We start from the raw sequence: 21712 nt of genomic DNA, 5'->3' as shown, positions 1-21712 counted from the left end.
TTTCTGTCCCTAGTGAATAGCTTCTCATCATAACAATTTATATCTGGATAATGTCATTGTAAAATATAAAAATGGTAAATTAAAGCCCATGAAATTAGGTTCTGCTGTTATTAATAAAAACTGCTCTGGTTTTCACCATTTTGTTATGATGGCACTGTCTTATAATGCAACTTTGCAGTAATGTGTTTCTGGCGTTGCAAGATGATTTGGCCCAGACAAAAGCAATATTTAGAAAGTTACTCTGTGGGACTGCGCTGGGAAGAAAGAACTTGAGAATCATGTGCTAATTTAAATACCTCCTTAAAGTTGAGGTTAAACACATTATTGATTAGGAAAGCCTTTTAGAGAGAGAGAAAAACTGTGCTATTCTGTAAGTGGTCTAAAATAAACAAACTGAAAATACCAGCATGCTATTTTTTTTTCCCAGGGTTACATATCTGTTTGGTGCAGATATACATTGTTTAAAACACATATATTGGGGCTTCCCTGGTGACGCAGTGGTTGAGAGTCCGCCTGCCGAGGCAGGGGACGCGGGTTCGTGCCCCGGTCCGGGAAGATCCCACATGCCGCGGAGCGGCTGGGCCTGTGAGCCATGGCCACTGGGCCTGCGCGTCCGGAGGCTGTGCTCCAAGACAGGGTGGGGGCCGCAGCAGTGAGAGGCCCGTGTACCGCAAAAACAAGCAAACAAACAAAAAAACACATATATTAAAATAAAAGCATTATTTTCAAATCATGATTTCTGCCTGTGCTTTGAGAGGAATCCTCTAGAGACATTCTCCTCTGTAGCTACAACTCACATGCTATGAACTTAACTTTTGTCAGGGTCATTACAATTTGTAGAATTTTAAAAAATTTTTATTGGAGTATAGTTGATTTACCATGTTGTGTTAGTTTCAGGTGTACAACAAAGTGAATCAATTATACGTATACGTATATCCACTCTTTTTAAGATTCTTTTCCCATATAGGCCATTACAGAGTATTGAATAGAGTTCCCTGTGCTATATGGTAGGTCGTTATTAGTTATCTATTTTATATATAGTAGTGTGTATATGTCAATCCCAGTCTTCCAATTTATCCCTCCCCCACTCTTAACCCCGGTAACCGGAAGTTTATTTTCTACATCTGTACCTCTATTTCTGTTTTGTAGGTAAGTTTTTTTGTACCGTTTTTTATTTCTGTGAGGGGAAAGTAGCCTGACAGAGTCATCTTAGTTTAGATGCCGTCCTCCCATAAGACAGAGTGGTAGCCAAGATGAATTAAAAATCCTTTCCCACTTCGCACTCCCATGGATTCAGCGAGGAAGGAGCACACTGTTGGATGCCCATGTCAATGGAGGGCCCAGACTTTTAGGTTCTCTAACAGCAGACTTGCTTTGCAAACAGTTATCAGAAGTATTTTGTTGATGAAGACAGTGCATTTCAATATTTGGAATATTTTCAGATGCCTTTCATTACCAGTATCAGTTAAAAAAAAGATTGGAAAAATGGGAATAGAGCTTATTCCTAATGACTAGGAGTCATTTCTTTCAGGTCTCTGCTGCTTTGTGTATACTACAGGACTGGCTGAATGGAAACTTCCAGCCACAGGACATGTGGAGACAATCAGCCTAGATAGGTAAGAAAAATTCAATTGAGAAGCTAGACGGGATGAAGAGGACTAGAAGCAGGGTTCCACAGGCTCTTAAGGCAAGTGATATATAACTAAAGTATTTAGTGTTGCAAAGGGTGGGGCTAAAAGAAAATATGCTAACCGCACACCAGGAAAGCATTGGCTTTTCAGCAAAATGCAAACAAAAAATAAATACTGGAATAGTTTTGAAAGCAAATGATATTTAAGTTGCAAAAATTAGAATACAAAAGTCATCATTTCTGTTTCTCGGTTTGTATCCAGTCAGCGTTGAGCTAATGGTATAGATTTCAAACTGTTGGACAGTGGTGCTTATCCTCACTTTGTGTGTGTAGGATCATGGCAGGTGAATGGGACAGTTGCAGGGTGAGTAAATGTATGATTGCAGGGTGATAAATGTATAATTCATCAGCTTGAGTCTTAGGGCCATTTTTGTGATTGAACAACAGGCGTTAACCCTGATGCTATCTACTTTTCACTTTCTCTACTAGGTTATAAAACCTCTTTGCTGGGATGGGCGTGTCTTGATGAATTGCAGGGGGAGGGGAGGTTATTCAGGGAGGAACCTGGACCTGCCCTTGCGAGTCCCCTTTGGCATGGTGAGTCATCTGGTTAAAAGGTCAGACAGTGAACATGTCCTCTTTTGAGGGCCTCTGCTGGATTCCTTCTTATTCCCACTGATCTGGTTTTCAGACTTCAGTATTGTTGCTGATCTTCCTTTTAAACAACTGCACCGAAGAGTGAGGCTTGAGCTCAGTACTTAATGAAGGATCCAGAGAGCCATCTGGCTACCAAAATCTTCTGAAGCGTGAGGTCTCACCTAAATGTGAGCCAGGGTTTTGTTTTTTTTTTTCAAAAATTTTATTTATTTATTTATTTTTGGCTGCGTTGGGTCTTCGTTGCCACGCGCCGGCTTTCTCTAGTTGCGGCGAGCGGGGGCTACTCTTCGTTGCGATGCGCGGGCTTCTCATTGCGGTGGCTTCTCGTTGTAGAGCACGGGCTCTAGGCTCGCGGGCTTCAGTAGTTGTGGCATGCAGGCTCAGTAGTTGTGGCTCGTGGGGTCTACAGTGCAGGCTCAGTAGTTGTGACGCACGGGCTTAGCCGCTCCACGGCATGTGGGATCCTCCTGGACCAGGGCTCGAGCCCGAGTCCCCGGCATTGGCAGGCAGATTCTTAACCACTGCGGCACTAGGGAAACCCTGAACCAGGGAGTTTGAATCCTGCATCTTTTGGTCTATATCTTTATTGTTCATACAACAATGGAATAATAGCCATTGGATAATAGCCGCAGGATAATAAGACACCAGTTGTCCTTCTTGTCCTTGCCCAACCTTCATCTTTCTGTGATCACAATGTGAGATAAGCATCTTTGGGATAAGAAGAAAGAAATCAGACAACTTCTTCCTCGTTTCTTCCCGTGGTAACAGGTATTCCAGTGGCGATCCCTGGCTTCCTGCTTTCGGGGCATCAGAGAGGACCCACCGCTGGTGCAGCCCCACCGTCCCTCCCGCAGCTGTCGTGCCCTTCAGCCATGTGGCTGGGTGGCTCTGAGAGTCAGGGAAGGATTGCTGGGCTCCCACATATTTCACTTAGAATTCGTTTGGAAACGAGGGCACTTGGATTCCCTGCTGCTCTTGTTTTTTCTGGGACGGTTCAACAGGGATGGGGGGAGAGAGAGGTGTGCAGAGGCAATTATCGAGTGGCATACACAGCAAGATTCACAAGCTTGGAATCTCTTCAAGTGTCCTCCTTGGGAGTGTTTCCCTCTGAATTAGAAAGCTCTAGTTTTAGCTTGATGAATTGTTCTCCAGTTAATTCAGTTGTTTAGCCACTGCTGGAGCTAGAGTAATGAATATTCAGAGCAGAGAATGTGGCTTTCTGAAATGATATCATAAATAGGGTTGCCAGATGGAGCAAATAAAAATTCAGGGTGGCCAATTAAATTGGTATTTCAGATAAACAGTTAATGATTTCTTAGTATAAGTATGTTCCAAATATTGCATGGACCCTTTCAAATATTGCAAAAACATAGTATAAAAAAATTGTTTATCATAAATTCAAATTTGATTGAACATACGTTATTTTATCTGGCAGCCCTAGTCATGAATAATTAAAAGATGATATTGCTCTTATTCACAGAAGCTAATTTATTTGATCATGGGTTAGTTTCACTAAAATCAATAGGTATATTAGATATTTGTCCCCATATTTTAGGTAAATTACAGCAATAGGATAAAATATGTATTTTCTATTTTATATTGTGGAAATAATGGGGATATCCACACAGATAGGAATTTTCATTTGTTCCCTATATGGTAATATGCTATGCAGGTTTAAGTTTGTTTTTGTTTAACTCATGAGAAGAGTGATACCTAAATATAAAATTCTTTTTTTATGAAATTAGTATACATAGTAAATCTTGGATTGGATATGCTGGGAAGATTGAAACAAATAATCTTATCCTGATTTTATTAATAATATATGCTTCTTGTAGAACATTTAGAAAATACATAATAAGAAAAAAATATACCTGTAATGTTTCTTATCTATTTTAGATTTTTGTGGAAATACTTAGAAAAAACATTTTGGGATTTTGTTGTAATAAAATTTTGCTGCCTTTTTAAAATTCCCAGTTATAACACGAATACCTTTTGATTTCATTAAAAACATTTAGAAAACATTTAGTAGAGACATACTATTCTTTTTCCTTATTGCCTTGATTTCTTTTCCTGCTCTACTGTTAAAATGAGGATATTGATACATAACTACTTATTTGTATCACTGAGTATTTTCTTTGGACGTATTTCTGGAAATGCCTTTACTGTATCTTTAGATCAAAACATTTTAAAGACTTGAGCTATTTGTTGCCAGTGCTGTTAGATGGAAACCCACACACTCCCTGAGCTTTATGTTTCAGTGTTCTGGCCAGAGGGACATCTCCTGGAGTTTTTTGCCCTCCTACCTCTACGTACTCCTTTCCACAGGGATAGGTATGACTTATCTAATGGGTGAATTTCGAAGTGAGCGGTTTGGTTCAGCTTCTCCTAGATTCACTTTCTTTCAGATGTGGCTGCTGCATAGAGGGTACCTCTGGGTCTTCTCTTCACCATGAGGTCAGATTACCAGGGAACTCTGGCCAGCCGGGCATGTCTCCAGCCGTCCACTCTGCTTTTGGGTAAACTGAAGTTTGGAGGAACTATTAGAAAGTTCCCTGTGAGTTTTCATTTAATTCATATCCTCTTATGTAGTTATTTTAAGTAATACATCTGATGTTTGGTCTCTCTGATAGCCATGTCTAATTCTCAACTAGTCCCAAACTCAAACTGGGGACAAAAGTATTACTATTACAAATTAAAACTCCAGATATAAGCTCATTGGCCAGAAACAATTGAGCCATAGTTAGAGGGACTGGAACTTAGAGCTGAAAATAACATGAGGAGAATGAGGTTTTGAGTTCCACTAGCACTGGCGTAAGGCGTTACACCTTTCTTTGCATAGGTCTTGCAGTTTTGGGCCTTTAAGCTTGGCAGCTGGCATGGGACATGTTGTAGCTGTGTGGCTGGGATTATTAGTTGGTATGGGACATACAGACTCTGGTAAACATGAATTGTGTCGTCCTCAGTGTGTCACCTTGATCTGATTACAGGGACATGGTTTTGGGTGAGATGGGAATTAGGTTGCTGGGAAAAGGAACCTCTTAGTTCTATTAAAGATGATCTTAGAATTAGTATACAGACTTTCTAACTATTTGCCAATGAAAGACTTTTTCTCTCTCTCTACTGTGGAATTTTTTAGCATGGGTAGCAGTCCAGGACTGAATCCTTCAAAGATAGCTAAGTTTCATGAAGAGTAGACAGTAGTAGTGTGTGGGTTCTGTCAGCTCTGTCTCAATCTTGTGGAATTCCAGAGAAAATTTCAATGTCTGAGCTGTGTGAAAGAATTTCATGTTTCACATCTTCCACGGGGCAGCTCTAGTTTTTGGGGGAGTCTGAAGCTTAAGAGAAAAAAACACAAAAATTTTAATATAAAATTAGGTGTGAAAGTAAACATTTATTAAGAACGTGAAACAAAATCACAACAAATTACTGGTGGCTTGGAGATCCAGATGTCTTTTTCTGAAATCTCTTTACCTATTTATCTGGAATGCTTATCTAGAAATCCTTCCTGGTTGTGGCCTTGCTTTTCCTTTCCTGCCAGAACACTGTGGCTCCCGGAACTTACAATAGCAGGCCCTGATGTGTGAGCCTTTATTAAACTTCATCAGTCTGTCTCTGCCTTCTTCGGAGCTTGTCCTTCCAGGCCCCATTAGTAATCTGAGAGGACATTCACCTCTTACGAAGGGATGATTACATACTTCAGGGAGATGATTCTCCCCACTTAGAATTCTGAGATTCCTCATGAACAGAAAAATGTGGTCTAACAGGACAAAAGTGCTCATTTCACGGGGTGCTAGGCTGAATTGTGTCCTGTGCTCCATTCATATGTTAAATTCCTAACCTCCAGTACCTCAGCATGTGAGATAGGGCCTTTAAAGAGGTAATTAATGTAAAATGAGGTCATATTGGTGGGCCCTAATTGAGTATGACTGGTGTCCTTATGAGAAGCAGAGATTGGAACATAGACGCAGAGGGAAGACGAAGTGAAGACACAGGGAGAAGATGACCATCCAAAAGCCAAGGAGAGAGGCCTCAGAAGGAACCAACACTGCCAACCCTTGATCTTGGGCAATCAGCTTCCAGAACTGTGAGAAAATGAATTTCCAAAGAGGAAGTACCTAACCCATCCGGGTATCAGATGTGGGAAAGCAGTGGATTTTCAGGTATAGTAATCATAGATCTTGGGCCAGAAGCCCGGGCTTCCCCACTCCCTTTTAGAGGTGACTGCTAACACACAGGCCTAAACTGTTGATCTTAGTTCTCCCAGCAATGTTTATTTGAACAATTCAACATTTCACTGAGTAGCAGGTGATTAAGCATGAATTTACAGAGAAGAGATCAGTAGGTGACATAGTTAGAAAACAGGCACCTCCTGTAGTCAGTGGTTACCCTTACTAGGAATGAGATCTGAAAAGGCAGCAGGAGGGATGGTTACAATGCATTTGCAACAGATTGGAATGCAAGTCAAAAAAGTGCAAGACAGAGGACAAGGAAGTGTCACTGGGAGCTGCTCACAGGGAACCGACCCACTTCTTCAGAGAGGACTCCTCAGGACACAGCATTCTGCAGGCTCCTGACACTCAGGATAACCCATTCTTCCCTCGTGCTTGTGGTCCTGAAAGCTGTCTGGTGTAGCATGCCATCCAGCTGGAAAACAGGGGCCCCTCCTTCTGCTTCTATCCCACTGTATTAGTTTGCTGGGGCTGCTGTGCTTTCTCATCTTTTTACGTAGTGCAGCTGAATATGTAAATACTAAGAAAATATTCACTGAATGCATTCAGGCATTTCTGAATGAAATGTGAGGTTTCTTAGACACCGGAAGGAAGCTTAGTCTAGGGGAAAGGGCACATTGGACATACTGTAGTTGGACAGTCCTGGATTATGCTCCACCATTTATACCAGTAACTGGGAAGGGCCACTGCTTTTAAACTTTAGTTTCCTCCTTTGTTGAATGAGGCTAGTAGCAGCCTCTGGTAGAAATTACTTAATCGATCCTGATGACAGAAGGATAAAGCACAAGGTTACCATGAAGAACCTTGCCAGGCTAGTGCTTGCTAGACCAGCACTCTAGTCATGCATCAGAATTGTCTGAGGATGATTTGCATTTAGAAGGATCCAGGCCCAGCTCCAAGATCTAACTCAGTAAGCCTAGGGTGAGCCCTGATAATCTGCATTTTTATAAATACCCCTCGGTGACGCTACTGTGCAAACAAATTTGGGAGCCACTGCTCTAGACTATCCTTACTGATTTCAGAATCATTCATAAGTAGTGGGCATTACAGATCTCTGGTAGAGACTTCGAGTTTATACCCTTTTTGATTACCACAGAACTCTGTAATCACAGATTGCCTCATGAGGTTTATGTCTTATAAACATGCTTTAGAACTGCTATATGAAATACTTCAAGTTTCAGTAAAATTATAGTTGATCTCTTTTCCACACTCAACTGTATCAAACAAAATAAAATGGATTGATTATTAGGAAACAAAAATATAGTTATATTTTAAAAAATAGAAAAAAATCCATAAGTTTTTCACTAACTTCAACCTCAGTTGTAACAATTCTATAACCATTTACATTTCAATAATTCTTTTTGCTAAAATGCGAACCTATTATTTACTTTTTTAGCCTGTATTTCTTGTTTTCTAGTAGATACAACTGTTTATATGACTTGCTGATTCCTTAATTTCAACAAAATTCCTTGCCTTATTTCCATCCCTCTTTCCCTGATACTTCCCTCCAAAACAAAAGGACAGTGGTCCTCTAAGGAATGACAATTTCTTTTTTGTGGTTGCATCTTTTGGTGGATCTCCCCAAAACTGAAAACTGTGCTTCAGTTTGTATTGCTCCGTCATCTTCAATATCCAAGTAAGCATCAGGCCCTTGCAATTATTCCTTCATAGATTTTCCAGCCTGCATCCTTTTTCCTCTTTTTCCACTATCACCCATTTATGCCTCTGCCATCTGCTTTACCTATTTGTTATGGATTGAACTGTGTTCCCCCAAAATTCATCTGTTGAAGCTCTAACTCCCTCCGCCATTACTGTATTTGGAGAAGGAGCCTTTAAAAGGGTAATTAAGATTAGACGAAGTCATAAAGATGGGACCCTAATCCGATAGGACTGGTTTCCTTCTAAGAAGAGGAAGAAACACCAGAGCACGTGCAATCTCTATTTCTCTCTCTCCTCTCATGTGTGTGGAGGAGAGACCATGCGAGGACATAAGAGAGTAGGTAACAATTTGCAAGCTGAGTGAGGCCTCTCCAGAAACCAGCCCTGCTGGAACCTTGATCTTGGACTTCCAGCCTCCAGAAAAGTGAGAAAATATACTTCTATTGTTTAAGTCACCCAACTTGTGGTATTTTGTTATGGCAGCCCAGGCTGACTGATACACTCGCTGTTTGTCACTTTGTGCTTGGAGGAACCAGCTTCCCTCTTTCCAGACCCTCTTGTACAAGTAGCACCATCAGCACAGATAATTACATTAGTTTTCTATTGCTGCATACCAAAGTACCACGAACTTAGTGGCTTAAAACAACACCCGTTTATTATCTTGGTTTTTATGACTCAATAGTGTGGGCATAGTTTAGCTGGGTCCCCTGCTCAGAGCCTCACAAGCTGCAGTTAGGGTGCTGGTTGAAACAGCAGTCTCATCTGAGGTTAAGAGTTCTCTTCCAAGCTCATGATTTTTGGCAGAATTCATTTCCTTGCAGGTGTAGAATTCGTGGTGGCCCCTTCAAACTCAGCATGAGAATCTCTGAAATTTCTAGTCTTTTTTAAAGAGCTAATCTGATTAGGTCAGGGCTATCCAGTACAATCTTCCTTTTGATTGATTCAAAGTCAACTGATTAAGGTTCTTAATTATCTGTAAAAATTCTCTTCTCCCATCACATGCAAAGGTTCTGTCCACCATGGTGTGTATACGAGAGGGTGAGAAGCTTAGAGGGCTATTTTAGATTTCTGCCTACCATACATATGATTCCTAGATTCCTGTTTAGTACTAAAGGTTATGCACAATGCTTTGATTTGTAGTTTCTGTTGTACTCAAGCTTGAAAGAATGTACAAATGAAAAGATGGAAATGCACATAATAAGCATGAGTGCAGTAGGAGTGGAGCAGATAGTCCAGTGTCCCAGGAGTTCCGAGGAGCTCCCTGTGGCCTGACAAAGGCTTCTTAGAGAACATAAAATATCAGTTGAGCCTTAAAGATGAGCTGAATTGAAATTGCCAGAAGGAATACTTGTGTTGTCAGTGTATAATAACATTGTTTTTTACCTCATACTGTCTGTTTTTACTTACAGTATTTTCAATGAGTTGAATTAAACGTTGCTAAAGATTCGTTTACCCTAACAATTTTAATTGTTTACCTACTGGGCACCTGGTCTGTATAATGTAGTCTTTTTAACCTGTTACTTGTTTTGGAAAGTTCCATTTGGAGAGTAGGTGGGAAGATAGAGAGATAAGTGTATATAGTTAGCCACTACCCTTTTAGTCTTTCATTCATGGGGCAAACAGGTCATTTCCTCTTTCCAGCTCAAAATGCTTTTATTTGTAAGTTGAGGGTTTAGATGGAATAATTTATAAGGACCTTTTCCTGACTTCCTCCCAGATTTCTTTGACATCTCAGAATAAGCTAGGCCTCCTTATTTTTATACATTTAAAATGTATAAAAGGGCTTCCCTGGTAGCGCAGTGGTTGAGAGTCTGCCTGCCGATGCAGGGGACACGGGTTCATGCCCCGGTCTGGGAAGATCCCACATGCTGCGGAGCGGCTGGGCCCGTGAGCCATGGCCGCTGAGCCTGCGCGTCCGGAGCCTGTGTTCCGCAACGGGAGAGGCCACAACAGTGAGAGTCCCACATACTGCAAAAAAAAAAAAAAAAAAAAAAAGTAAAATGTATAAAAATATATTTTATAAAATAAAATAAAGTAGCACCTCTACTTTATTACTTTCATCTCCCTTAAAATTACTTGTCACAAGTTTATCCCCACTAGATTTTAAAGTATCCATGGTCATGGAATATATCTCGTTTACCATTGGGTTCCAATGCCTGGCACAGTGCTTGATATATAACAGGTGCTTAATAATTATTTATTGATCAAGTGAACAATCATTTCTGATTCTTCCAAATGAATAAGCTCTTATTTCTATATGCTCAGTCACCTATTAGAATATTATAGAAATGTTGGTCTTGTTTTCCTCTGATGGGCTGGGCAGAGCTAATGGTGGCCCTGTCTGTGGCATACACTGGAGCAGGAGGTCTTGGGGCCAAGTGGACTTCTTATGGATGCTTGTTCAAGGTGGCCAGAGGAATCATATAAAGAGAGCAGTGTTGAAAGAAACCAAGGTTGAAGCTAGGAAAGTGGTGGTAAGTGACAGATTCAGCAGGTAAGGTAAGGATGATGAAAATGGGCAGCAAGTTTAGTGGACAGATGTCGGAAGGCAGTATGAAATCAGCTGCAAGAAAAGGACTGAGAGAGTGATTTAGAACTAAAACAGTGAACAAAACCGAAGTGCAGGCTCTCCTGTTTTATGTTGTACCTGGTGTGCCGGTAGGTGAAGGGGTAAGTGTGAGACTGGTAATCTAAGGAATTACACAGGATAAGGGAGTTTTTTATGCCCTAGGTGAATCCTTTCTGTGGACTTATAGGATACCACTATTCGCTGATATTTAGAGCGTTCAACTTAAAAATGGGCCATAAGCAGATAATTTGCTTTAAGTTCTGTTTTATTTAGAAACTAAAATGTTTTCCCATGAATTCAGTGTTACATGAAGTTTGATTAGATTTTCAAGACAATCCAAGAACACTATTTAATGTGCATTTTACTAAGAACGTTATAGAAATGCTTAAATGGTTCGTTTTTTGGGAAATCAAACATATGTTATATTTTCAGATTGCTTTGTAAGAAAATATAAAATTCTAATTCTAATATATGTAATATGAAATTCTAATATATGTATTATGCTTACCAGTTTCTTAGTCATAAATGACAAAAATACTTCTGTAATTTACTTACTACTGTTTTGCTTGAAATTATAATTTTTTAAATTTCTTCATCTTGTGGGAGTAAGTACATTAATTTCCATTTTAAGCCTCCATTTGATATTAAAATTAGAACAACTTGTTCAAATCCTGTAGTTTTTTCTTGAATAAATCTTGCTAAATTTTCATTGAACAACTTGGCTTAGGTTTAGTTTTGGAAAGTCACCAAAATCTTTTCCTTCCTCATTTATTTCTTCAGCTCCAAATTCATTTTCATTTTCTTCCCTGGTAAAGTTACTTCATTAGGCATCTCTTTGCCTAGCTTATAAAAATTAAATCTTTTTTGTAGTGGTTCATTTTAAACAGCACACATTCTGTGCTTTTATATTCAGGAACATAGTATTTGTTCATTGTATAAATTTGGTCCCATATTAAATTATTACCAGACTTTTTTCACTGCTAGCGCTGTGAATAACTTTTTGAGGTTATCCTATACTAACCCTTTCAACCTACCAATGGGGAAAAAGAGGCCCAGAAAAGGTGAATAGTGTGTCCAATATCGCATGACAAGTTAAAGGTGAGACATAACCAGAACTCTGGTGTCTTAACTCCTTGTTTAGTGACCCTTTTGCAACATCTTGCCTGTAGTATTTGTTTTCATTTTAGACTCTAGGCTGGATTACTTTCTAAAAAAGTGTCTTAGGTATAGTTTTATGCAAACTTCACAGATAAAAAATAGTCAACCAAATAATGCAAAGGGCTTAGCAGAATCTTTAGACTGAAAGGGGCATAAGATCATGTATTCCCTGTAAAACTTTAATCAGGTTGCTTTGTAGTGATGATAAGGATTAAATATTGAGCCCAAGGGCACTGAGACCATTAGCAGCACAGAACTGGGTTCTACAGCCTCCCACCCTGCACAAGTGGAAAAGATTCATGACCACATTGTTTAGTTATTTACACTCCTAGGAAAAAAAAAAAAAAAGACAATAAGGCTTAGCCATGTTAACTTGTAGAACATGATAATTATGAAGTTTAAGGAGGAAGAAAATATAGAGTTGTAGATATATAGGTACTTCTACACTTCAGAGATTACTGAGATTTCAATCATTCATGGAACAAGAGTTTACTGAGTTTCTGTGGTTAGACAGGTGTTCCCCACCCTCCAGACACTTATAATTTGGGGTATAAAAGGAAAGGTGACAGGAAGAAGGTTGGAAGGGACAATGTGGAAATAACCAGGCCCTTTCTGGAATGAGAGGAAAAATCAGTACCACTGGACTGAGTTCTCTTCCTTGTTCTGCCTCCACACCTCTGCGTTTGTTGCTCCCATGCAATTCTCCCTTTGCCGCACATTGTCCTTGTTGTTCTCTGATTGTTCCCCTTCTCGCCAAACTTGTGGGAGCATTACAAATATTTATTATAATTGTTCCTTGGAAGAACTTGAGGTACTGTGCTGAGAACCTTCCTGTTTTCCAAGGAAAGTACTGTAAAACTTGCACATAAACAAGAATTATTGTTTTAGACAAGCTCTTCCAAGACAAATCATCCATGCTACTAGTTTCTGGCACAACCCTATCGCTAACCATCCATCTTGATCATATTTGAGGCTGAAGCACTTTTCTTACCTCATGGTCTTCCTTCCCTCCTGATTTTCTGACATTTCCAGTTCTTGCCAAATATTTATTTTTGATTAGAGGTTGCATAGGTTATTGGCTGGTCTGTGATGATGTCGTTAGTCAGGCTGAGATTTATATTGAGTACTGAAGCTCTGCAATAGGGGCTTGGTACTCGTATATTTGCTGGTCTTTTCTTAAAGATTTTGCTGTTAAGGCAAATGATACTCAGACCAAGAATGGCTGGTTTTGAACCAGGCACACAATTTGTCTTTAGTGAAATGCAAGTTCTTTACAATGGCAGTGGGGGTGGGGAAGAAAGGCTGGGAGCTTTGAAGATCAAGAGTTAAGTAATAGCTGTAGTTCTATGTTCTTCCCTATAGTTCATTGAGAAATAATAATAGCCCACTTTAATATATGTGTCTGGTACTGTGCTAAGCAGTTTAACACGGATTATCCCATTTCATCTTTATAGTACCATGATGAAGTAGATACTGTATTCCTAATTCATGGATGTGGAGACTGAGGCTTATTGAGTTTCAAGTACCTTGCCTTGTCATATATCCATTAAGTGTCAGAGTCAGGATTGAACCCAGGCCAGTCAGTTTTCAAGGCTTCAGCTCCTAATCACTGTGTTAAACTGTTAAACTTGGGTTTTCCTTCATTGTGGTGGATCTTACCTGTTTTCTTTTCTTTTCTTTCTTTTTTTATCTTCTAGTGTGCTTTACGCCCTTCTCTCTTTTCATCCAAACCATGGGAGACTTAGTGTACCTTTCAAACCTATGTCGAGTAAAAAAGATTCTAAATTACTTCACAGGAATCAGCGGCCCAATGTTAACTTAATTTTAGACAGAACATTAGGCTGTGTGACCTTCAAAACCCCTTTAACTCCTGTCAGTCTGTGATTCCAGAGAGGGATCTGGGTCTGAGTCACTGTTGCTAACTACATAACCTGAGACAAGAAGCATTACTTCTCAGGGCCTCAGTTTTCTTTTTCTGTAAAATAAGAATAAAGTGGCATATCTCAGAATTGATATGGCATTTGTGAAAGCATTGAGCCCAACGTCTAGAGTTTCACATCTTTATAACTAGACTGTTCAGATGGTTAATTTTCTCAGCAGTAACAATTTTTTAGGATGAAGCTCACTTCTTAAGATCCCATTAATTAGAAAAAGCATGGTCATTGCAGTTGAGATAAAGTGCATCTTTTCACAAAGACAAGGCTTTAACAACCAATGGACAGCTATAGAAACTCAAAATAGTAAGTGACCCTAAAGATGATATAATCCAATTCCATTATTTTGTAGATCTCAGCACTGAAACCCAGAGGTTAAATGGGTTTCCCCAAATCATACACTAAGTTGGTGGTAATTTCAAAGCCAGAACTTATTACATCTGATTCCAGGCACAGTGTTTTTGCTGCAAAATTCTAATAAACTCAAGATGAAGGATGGGGTTAGAGGGAAAACTATTTTAAATATATTATAAAATGAAACTGTTATATCCAATTTATTTCTATTTCTATGTTAATAATTGTTTATGTAGTAAATCTTATTTACAGTAAAGAACTAGGGGGAAAATTAGACTGTAGAATTCAATAGACGTGGATTTAAGATGCAGCTCTGTTACTTATTAGGTATTTGACCTTGAAGCTTAAAACTCTGTTTCCTTATCAGTAAAATGGGGATAATGATTATAATTTTCTAGTGGTTGGAAGGATTAAGTGAGATAGTATATGTGAGGTGCTTAGTGGAGTCATCATTTCATAAATGGTAGCACTTAATGATAACAATATGCCCACAGAGTTAGTGGGCACAACTTCAGTTACCACTACAACTACACCATCCACAGGTGAATTGCCAGTGGAACCAAATATGCCTGATTTCTAGTGAAAATCAATAAATGTCAGGACCAAATAGTTAGCCAAGATGTCCCTTGACTACAGGCTGCTCACACCACTGACTGATTTAGGGAATTCTCCTGAAGCACCGACATGGTGCTTAGTAGTGAACCAGTCCATAAAGTTCTAGTGCATGAGCTTTTACTGAGAAGAGCTGCTTACTGTCACGAAAAAGCCATTTATATTTCCCTTGCCTTTGGGTAAGTAAATATGAGTAAATACATTATACAGTTAGTTATGGACACTGGAGACTTCCAGGAAGAGATAGATGTCAGTAAGAGCAATACTCTAAATGTTTAAATAAACCTAAAACTAGATGCAATTCCTGTTTGTTAATTCTTCTATTTAAAGGGGTCTACTGTGAAACTCTGACTGATGGAGATAGGAGAATATATATGCAAGAGTGTCCATTGTTTTTAAGAAAGAGTATGTCTGAATGAGCTGGTTTTGTGGAATGATAAACACTATTAAGAGAAATGCTCTCATATTTTTCTATCTTTTGCTTGAATAATAAAATGCAGTAGTACATTTTTTTTCTCTTATTAATAATTTCTTAAATCATAGAACTGTGGGAGAAATATTAAATAATCCATTTTTATTGAATTCAAGGCAATTGATACCTGGCATCCTAGAAATGTAGGCTATGCTATTTCAAATTGGAAGCGTTTTTAAAATAATAAATTCCACAGTTCATCTTACACCAAAGAAAATCCAGTATCTTCTGGGCTAGATTTTATACAAATAACAGTCTCCTGACATCTGTTTGCAAATGTTCTCTTTCTGTTTACTTATAATAACTGTGTTGGTCAGAAATTAGGATTATTATTACAAAATAGTAGTTAAGTCCAGTGATAATGGAATCTAGAAGGAAGAGGAAGTTGAGTCAGTGCAAATTTTGTAAATTAATTCGATGTGGAACCTTGGAACCAGTTCCTAGAGTCTAAATTGATTAGACACTGCAACAATGCATTGTTCAAATATAATAATGGTTATGTACACATTGGCATGGATTTGACTACTTATTACTGCTATGCTTGACAGTATTTTAAAGGAATCCCTGAATATATACTAATAATATAATGTTTCATCCTTGAATCATGAAAGCTACAAGTTCATGAAACACCTAAAGAGGCAGACAGATGGACAGAAAGTAGAAGAGAGATAGAGGTAGAGATAATGAAAGAGAGAGGAAGAAGAAGGTAGAGGAGAAGAGGAGGAGGGGGTAAGAGGAGGATGCAGGAAAGGAGGGAGGGGGAGGGAAAGAGAAATGCATTAAGTGAAACTTGGCCAATGTCCAGAGCAGCTATTTCTCACTTTAGCTTTTATCCTATAATCCAAAACTGAGAGGAAATATCATTTGACAGCTGCATCGCAGAAATAGGAAAGGGCTCTAAATCAGTCACTCCTGTAGAAGACTTGATGTCTTAGGCTCTTATGAAGGACCCATATATCTGTTCATCTTTGAGCACACATTTCTCATGTCTGTTTTTCTGTCCAGAGCAATGCTGTCCCTACTTGCCTGTTGTGTCTTAACTGTTTTCATTGCTGTGTAAATATTGCATGATTTGGAATATTGCCACTTGCAATCATGTCATCTTTAAGAAATGTGAACATGCTAAGAGTACACGTTATCTTCAGTTATGATGAGTTGATTCATTACTGGATACTAGTTAGCCAAAGATAGAAGTAATTTTTATGCTATTAATCATATGTTTCCTGCAAGCTCTATGGTAGGTGTCAAAAAAGGAAAATTGTGCAAACATTTTATCCATTAATATCATCTTAATTTTTGAAGAATGTCTCATGATTCTTCAGGGAAGGTGTGGCATAATTTAAGAACAATGTAGATCTATTATTAGTGGGTAGTTTTTAGAAAGGAAGTAGAAGTTGCATGTGAAACTCAAAGGGAAATCATTTGACATTAGTAGGGAGATCTATATAAGGTTTGAGTATTTTGGGACCAGAAAATAATCTACTTAGATATGTGCCTTGTCTTACATAAATAATAAGCATGGAATTAAGGATAAGAGTCTGTGTAGGTTGGAATCTGAACTAGAATACAGCCAGGTTTTGAGCCTTATACTGATTGCCCTTACATCAGTCTTGCACAAGTTAATGTTGCGTGATTCAGATATCTTCTGTGAAGGAGGAAGATGAATTACATTCATTCACCAACCATTTATGGGATGTCTACCATGAGTCACAAACTATGTTAGGCATTGAGGATATAAATATAAATAAGATAAATTCACACCCTTCAGGAGCACAGGTGATAAATGAAGATAAACAGGGTTCTAAACATGGTAAAGGCAAAGGGCAGCTCTGGGGGGCCAGTCCAGACTCCTTCTTCTCTGTCCAGACTCCAGCTGAGTGACGCTGGACAAAAAGTACTATGCCTTTCAGAGCCTTTTTTCCTCAGCTAAAAATTGGGGATGACAATGGCAAAACTTAAAAACTCCTCTCATCCAAAAATAAACAAACAAACAAACAAACAAAACCTCTCAGAAAGTTGTCAGTAAGTCCAAGTAAGAATAGAATAACAACATCTTATAAATGGTAAAGTGTTAAACTTATAGGAGTTATTTTAGAAAGGAAATACGGTAGAGTGAATGGGCATGGATTTGGAGTTGTTAAACTCAGTTCAGAGCTCTACAACTTAAAAATTATATGGAATCGAGATGTCATGAAGATTAAATAAAGTCATTCATTCATCCATCCAACAAAGTTCTTAAGCACCTATCTTTTGCTAGGCATAATACTGAAAAACTGTTTGCAAAGGGCCAGATAGTAAGTATTTTACTTACTATCTGTGGGCTATATGGTGTTCATTGCAACTACAAAACTCAGTTGTTGTAGAGTGAAAACAGCCAAAAAGAATTCATAAACAAATAGGTTTTCTTGTGTTACGATACAAATTTATTCCTTCATAACTTTATTACTCCTACTCCTGCCTGTTATGGATTAAACATGGTCTTTGATCTTGTGGTGGTTTTATTCTAGTGGGCAATATAGGCAAATCAAAAGAAAACAAAAAAAGCAAGATAATGCAGATAACCTTTCTGTAATCACCTGTGGAAATGAGTGCTGTGTCTTTCAGTGCGTGCTAATGAGTAGGAGCTTGATGACTGCTTGTTGAGTTACATACGCAGAAATATTTTCTACTTGTTCTCTGTTTTCTGTTACTATGTTTTCTTCAGTGTTGAAAACATGGTTGGTAATCAACAGAAGACACGGAGTGAATTTATAAATTCTCACTTATAAATTGTGTCTCAACAAGATTCTGAGGCCAAACATACTACTAAATGCTAATCTGTTGAGGGTCATTTATATTATTGTTTTACAAAATTTCAAGTAGGCAGTGGTATTCATTAGCTTTAAGGTGATTCTGACTCTGCCTCAGTTCTGGGACTCTGGGAACAGAGTAAGATTGTCAGTGCTAGACTTTTGAGAGGTGCCCTCAATGTCTCCTGCACAGGTTCAAAAAGTCTTAGCAGAAAGGCACAAGGGATTGTCTGGGCCCTTGATCCAACATCTACTGGGGTCACTATGTAAGGAAGAAATAGAAAATGGATTAAAATTAACTTTCAAACTGTATTTTTACAGCATAATCTGCTATTGAGCTTTCTATGAGTTTGAAAGTCTGTAGGAACAAGGGTAACCATGGGATCTCAAATTTTGTAAACTGTCTCATTTTCAAATTGTGCTGGATCTTTTAAGACCACAAAACTCAGCCCTTCCCTTAATTCTCCTCCTCAAAGATACATGGGGCATGTGGACATATAGGAATAGCCTAAACTCTCCACAGACTCCCTCAATCCCCCAAATCATATGAATAAAGGAGAGAGGGATATCTTGATTGGTCACTGAAATTATAAAATTGTTGACTTAAGAGTACTTAGATTTTATTCATTCAAACTATTCATTTATGGGTAGAGAAACAGTCTCCTAGAGGAGATGATGATTGTATTTAGTTTTGGGGTTAGGAAATGTAGAAGTAGGTAAAATGGAATTAGTTTCAATTTGAAAATAAATGACTAGATTATTTTTAATTTTTATAAAGTACTACTTTTAGAATTCAATATACAATCATATATTATTATAAAAATTAATAATACCAGACATGTATGTAATGCCTACTATGATCCAGGCTTATTAAACCTCCCAAGTCACCCAGTGCTATTATTAGTATTCCTTTTCTACAGATGACACAACTAAAGAAGAAAGAATGTGAAGCTTACCTAAGAATATGAAGCAAGGAGGTCACAGAGGTGGGATTTGAATTCAGGTGTTCTCCTTACAGAGTGAGATTTCCTCTATGATGTACAAAATTATTATCTCTTTCAGTTCTTATGACTACACAATGAGACAGCGATCAGACCCTCAGCAGGATTAACATTTGAATGCAGAATTGCTTAAATATAAATAGACTATCAATATTAATGATAGTCTATTTTAGGCAATAACAATCAATGTATACTAGGATTTTTCTAGGAGATTTCCTTAATGCCAGTCACAGAATAGCCATTGATACCTGAATTATACTTCATGGAAATAAGTTTTTGTTTGTTTGTTTGTTTTTATTGAAATATAATTGACCCTCAACACTATATTAGTTCCTGCTGCACAAAATACTGATTGGATATTTTTGTACATTACACAGTGATTACCATGATAAGTCTAGTTACCATCTGTCACGGTGCAAAGTTATTACAGTATTATTGACTATATTCCCCGTGCTGTACATTTCATCCCTGTGACTCATTTATTTTGTAACTGGAGGTTTGTGCCTCTTCATTCCCCTCAACTATTTCACTCATCTCACCACACCTATCCCCTCTGGCGACCACCAGATTCTTTTCTGTATCAATGAGTCTGTTTCTGTTTTGTTACATCTGTTCATTTGTTTTGTTTTATAGATTTCACGTATAAGTAGAATCACACGTTTTTTGTCTTTCTCTGTCTGACTTACTTCATTTAGCGTAATACCACCTAGGTCTGATCTGCCTTGACTAGATTTTGACCTCTTTTCTGTCACTCTCCCTAGTCTCCTTCTTCCAGCTCTCCAGCCACACTGATCACTAGTATCTTCCAGATACCCTGGGGCTCTGGTGTCTTTCCCTTTGCCCAGGGATAGTGTTGCTGACTCATTCTCACACTTCCTTCAGGTCTCTGCTCAGTTGTCACCAATCAGAGCAGCCTTCTCTGACCACCCACATTTGGACTGTCCCCACTCACCCTCACTGTGCTTTTTTGTGCTTCATAGTCCTTATTTTCATCTGACATATACTGTGTGCTTACTGGCTTATTGTGTATTTCCACCACTAGAGAGTGGGCTTGATGAAAAAGGGGACATTTTTGACTCACTGACATATTCCCATGCTAGAATAGTGCCTGGGATTTAATAAATATTTGTTGAATGAATGAATAAGTGATGAAAGGAGAGGAACACAAATGCAGAACATTTCCACTGTACTTGCTCAGGCTTTACTGAGAATGGTAACAATGACCACTGGGTGGCCACAGCTACCTTCACCATCCACGTGGGCCACACTCCTTGCTGAGTATACCATGCCAGAGAGCTTTGTATGCTGCCGTTCTTCTGAGGGGAGGGCTGCAGGCTGTTTGTCTTGGTTCTGATTGTCTAAGGGAAGTGAGCATTTAAAAGACCCCGTCAGAAATTTTTTACCAGGCTGCTTTGCAATCCGCACTCATTCACTTGTTGATTTATCCGCTGAGCACTTATTGTATGCCAAGTGCTTAAGCGATAGAGATGAATGTGCTAGGGTCCCTGCTCCCAAGGAGCTGACCCAGCGGTATTGGAGGAGGCAAGGGAAGAAAAGGTCACAGTCCTTCCTCATAAGAGATCTGTCACAGGGACAAGAGGTTGTGGAGATGCAGTAGGGGCGTCCAAAACATGGAGCATGTAGGGAGCAGTTTTAGAGAACAGGCTTCTCAGACAAGAAGGCAGATAAACAGAGCTTTGAAGGAAACTAAGGCTTTTCCAGGTGGAGATGGTGGAAGTCTTTCCAGGAAAAGGGAGACGGCATGCAAAAAGGTCGGGAGCTGAGAGGACTTGCACAGCTGAAACTTGAGCAGATTATTTTGCCTGGAGAGTGAGCTACCAGGTGGGAGAAGAAAGAGGTGAGGCTGGAGAAAGAGCGCTTAATGATGTATAAAAAAGTTAAGCTTGTTTTATTTTATTTGATTAATTAATTAATTATTTTTCTGTGGTACGTGGGTCTCTCACTGTTTTGGCCTCTCCCGTCGCGGAGCACAGGCTCCGGACGTGCAGGCTCAGCGGCCATGGCTCACGGGCCCAGCCACTCAGCGGCACATGGGATCCTCCCGGACCGGGGCATGAACCCGCGTCCCCTGCATCAGCAGGCGGACTCCCAACCACTGCGCCACCAGGGAAGCCCTAAGCTTATTTTAAAAAGCAAATTCCAGAAATGCATATCTCTATACCTCTGGGTGGGTTTTCAAGGGAACTATAACTAGGTGACAGGAGCCTATCATTTTTTCTGTGTGATTCAGGAAACAAAATATACAAAACTTTCAAATGCAGTCATTTATTCATTTTATGTTCATCCTACTAATTTTGGTTTGAACACCTGCTAGGTGCCAGGTACTATGTTAGGTTCTAGTAGTGCAGAATTAAAATAAATCCTTGGTGTTAGAAGCACATAATTAAATATTATCCACATCTGTCAATTTAGATCCAGGAACCTAGAAATGCAATTAAGATAGAAATACACAACTGGCTGGCTTCATGGTCATGTGAGCTGTGCAGTCCCACAGGATCTTGTGCCCAGGCGGGCCCTACACTTAGTTTAATGCTCAGCTGTAGCTGTCTTGAAATTCTTAATTTTTGAACATCCCACATTTTCGTTTTGCAATAGCTCTTGCAAATCATGTAACTTATCCTTATAGT

At 39.0% G+C, this 21712-nt stretch overlaps 1 long non-coding RNA gene across 1 annotated transcript in view; it reads left to right on the top strand.

Annotated features, from left to right (window-relative positions):
- The window catches only part of LOC307196597, a 356801-nt gene that overhangs the window by 14048 nt on the left and 321041 nt on the right, over positions 1–21712 (top strand). Inside the window, exon 2 of the long non-coding RNA XR_013831178.1 lies at positions 1532–1616. This is a non-coding gene — a long non-coding RNA (uncharacterized lncRNA). The remainder of the gene's footprint in view (positions 1–1531; positions 1617–21712) is intronic.

The sequence above is a fragment of the Stenella coeruleoalba genome (genome assembly GCF_951394435.1).
Source record: "Stenella coeruleoalba genome assembly, chromosome: 13".
In the NCBI taxonomy this organism is placed as follows: Eukaryota; Metazoa; Chordata; class Mammalia; order Artiodactyla; family Delphinidae; genus Stenella; species Stenella coeruleoalba.
Note: the sequence above shows the minus strand (reverse complement) of the source record. Positions and strands in the feature narration are given on the sequence as shown.